Genomic DNA, 3,310 nt, shown 5'->3' on the forward strand with positions numbered 1-3,310 from the left:
ACCCCCTCTATCTCTCTCTCTCTCGGTCTGGACCCCCTCTATCTCTCTCTCTCTGTCTGGACCCCCCTCTATCTCTCTCTCTCGGTCTGGACCCCCTCTATCTCTCTCTCTCTGTCTGCTGGATGAGACCTGGCATCGGCGGTCCACAGACCATTACTTCTAAACATACTTATTTCCTTTTATGGAAGACATTTTATTTGATGGGATTGAGATGGGTTTTCGTGTGTGTGTGTGTGTGTGTTGTATGTATGTGTGTGTGTGTGTGTGTGTGTGTGTGTGTGTGTGTGTGTGTGTGTGTGTGTGTGTGTGTGTGTGTGTGTGTGTGTGTGTGTGTGTGTGTGTGTGTGTGTGTGTGTGTGTGTGTGTGTGTGTGTGTGTGTGTGTGTGTGTGTGCTTAGGTGTGTCTCTGGGTGTTTCAAAAGTGCCTCACAGTTATCACGTCCTTGAACGAATGGTGGAGAAGAGAGTAGGGAAGTATGAAAAGGACAACAGTCAGGAGAATAGAGGAGGAGTAGGGAAGCCAAATGAAAAGGACAACAGTCAGGAGAATAGAGGGAGGAGTAGGGAAGCCAATATGAAAAGGACAACAGTCAGGAGAATAGAGGAGGAGTAGGGAAGCCAATATGAAAAGGACAACAGTCAGGAGAATAGAGGAGGAGTAGGGAAGCCAATATGAAAAGGACAACAGTCAGGAGAATAGAGGAGTAGGGAAGCCAATATGAAAAGGACAACAGTCAGGAGAATAGAGGAGGAGTAGGGAAGCCAATATGAAAAGGACAACAGTCAGGAGAATAGAGGAGGAGTAGGGAAGCCAATATGAAAAGGACAACAGTCAGGAGAATAGAGGAGGAGTAGGGGAGCCAATATGAAAAGGACAACAGTCAGGAGAATAGAGGAGGAGTAGGGGAGCCAATATGAAAAGGACAACAGTCAGGAGAATAGAGGAGGAGTAGGGAAGCCAATATGAAAAGGACAACAGTCAGGAGAATAGAGGAGGAGTAGGGAAGCCAATATGAAAAGGACAACAGTCAGGAGAATAGAGGAGGAGTAGGGGAGCCAATATGAAAAGGACAACAGTCAGGAGAATAGAGGAGGAGTAGGGAAGCCAATATGAAAAGGACAACAGTCAGGAGAATAGAGGAGGAGTAGGGGAGCCAATATGAAAAGGACAACAGTCAGGAGAATAGAGGAGGAGTAGGGAAGCCAGTCAGGAGAATAGAGGAGGAGTAGGGGAGCCAGTCAGGAGAATAGAGGAGGAAGAGGAACTGTATGTTTGTTTCCATGTGTTGTTTCTGTCTTCCCTTCGTTCTTCAAGTGCGTCATTTTCGTTGCTGTGGCCACCAGGCAGATGCATTCTGGGATAATAAATGACCTCTGCCCCAGCGGAGTTAAGAGGTTAGAGGTTGTGCTGTTGAAGTTCAAAGGTCTTCTTCCTATTCCTCCTCGCGCTGCATTGCCCTTCAGAGCTGGGCCACCTACTGTAAGACTGCTGGATTCTGCTTGCGACCAACACAGGGAACCTTTGGAAGAGGGAACTGCCAGCAAGGGGGTCGTGTTTAAGGGACGGACCCTCACCCAGGATTTCTATATTGACATTAAACATTGACACTGGACTGTACGGAAGAGCCAACGACAGGGAGAGACACTGACATCCAGGATCTGTTTATCTTTAAGGAGGAGCCAACAACAGAGAGCAACACCGAGAGACACTGACATCCAGGATCTGTTTATCTTTAAGGAGAAGCCAACAACAGAGAGCAACACCGAGAGACACTGACATCCAGGATCTGTTTATCTTTATCATGCTCAGCTGTCGTGCTGTCCACCAACACCCTACGCCCTCCTCCTCTCCTCCATCCTTCTTTCCTCCCTCCACCACTCGCTCACCTCCCTCTCTGTCATAATGCCGCCACTTCCTCATCACATGCAGCCACTTGCTGTTCCAAACAGGAAGTGTTGACTAACGTCTGGTTCTAAACAGGGACAGCGCCACCTAGCTGCCCTGGTTACCTCAACCTCCCATCCTCCGTTTGTTCTCTCTCTCTCTCTCAGTTCAGTTATTAAATCTGCGTTGTTTTTGGTTGTAGTCGTTTATCGGTTCTAGTTTTAAACTCCTCAGTGGTCCGTTCATCCTGCTATCCTCACTGTATGATGTTTTGGGGAATGAGTGTAGGAGAGGAGGAGAAGAAACTGGGCAGGGCTGAGGTAAGCTGTGGCCTTTCTTGTCTGTGACAATACAGTGGCTAGGTGTTGGTGCCAAGTTGCTATAATCACCACAACACACAGATCAGAATCCGATCCACTTCATGTATTTTACACACACACACACAAACAGTATTGTGCAAAACTGGCCAGACTTGATTTCTTAATTTGTTATTTTTTTGATGATGTTATTTATCCTTATTTTTGCCCAAATCGGGGTGCTGGCCCTAACTGTGTATTTTGCTTGATTTATGTTTTAGGAGATTTTAAGAAGTATTGAAACCTTACCGGCAGGATCTTGTCATGTTTTAAACACCTTATATTTATTTATTTATTTATTTTGTCCCTGAGGTGAAAGCTGTATCTGGAGGAGGTGAGGGGGTGAAATATGTATCGCTGTTTCTTAAAAGCAACACTACACCTAAACGGTTAAATTAAGGTAGCATTAACTAAGTATGGTGTTATGTTTCTACCACCTGAACAGAAAAACCATTGGACAGGCTTCCAAAGCTGAGTGTTTATCCTCCTATCGCTGCTTCAATTATTAGATGATTGTTTGTTGTTCTGAATATTGAACTACTGAGGTTTTGATCAGATCTCATCGAGGAGCCTATCAGAGGGCAGGACAGGCTAGACCAATCAGAGAACAGGACATGATAGACCAATCAGAGAACAGAACAGGATAAGCCAATCAGACAGGGGCTCTGTGACCTTCGACACCTGAGCTGTGACATGATGATTACTATACATCACCCTGTTAGGCACTCCCATAGATATGTAGTAGAGAGCTCATCTCTATGTTAAAACTGGCCAAATGTGCCCTCTACCCAACTCTATGGGCCTGCCAGGCCTAATGAGATGCATCTGAACAGGCTCTGCGCTCCTGTCCATTGCGTCATCGCCGACAGACAGAATAAATGACCCTAACTCACAGACTGCAGCCAGACGGTACTCGTAGACAAAGAGACAAAGATAATATTCGGTGCGTAAAGAAGGAATGCCACGTAATAGCAGGACATTGGCGTTAGGAGGCTTTTTCCGGTAAACGCTTTACAGGGAGACAAACATGATTAGTGGGATTGTGATTCTACATCTCCCGTTGGATGTC

General features: G+C 46.1%; 1 protein-coding gene across 4 annotated transcripts in view; it reads left to right on the forward strand.

Annotated features, from left to right (window-relative positions):
• Nucleotides 1-1,206, forward strand: part of LOC112240960 (voltage-dependent L-type calcium channel subunit alpha-1C) — a 157,114-nt gene extending 155,908 nt beyond the window's left edge. For all 4 annotated transcript variants that reach the window (XM_042317427.1, XM_042317428.1, XM_042317429.1 and 1 more), the window contains one exon: nt 1-1,206. This exon is cut by the window's left edge and continues 518 nt beyond it. The gene's annotated coding sequence lies outside the window, so the exon portion shown is untranslated.
• The last annotated feature ends 2,104 nt before the right edge of the window (nt 1,207-3,310 follow it).

This window comes from Oncorhynchus tshawytscha, unplaced genomic scaffold, assembly GCF_018296145.1.
Source record: "Oncorhynchus tshawytscha isolate Ot180627B unplaced genomic scaffold, Otsh_v2.0 Un_contig_564_pilon_pilon, whole genome shotgun sequence".
NCBI lineage: Eukaryota > Metazoa > Chordata > Actinopteri > Salmoniformes > Salmonidae > Oncorhynchus > Oncorhynchus tshawytscha.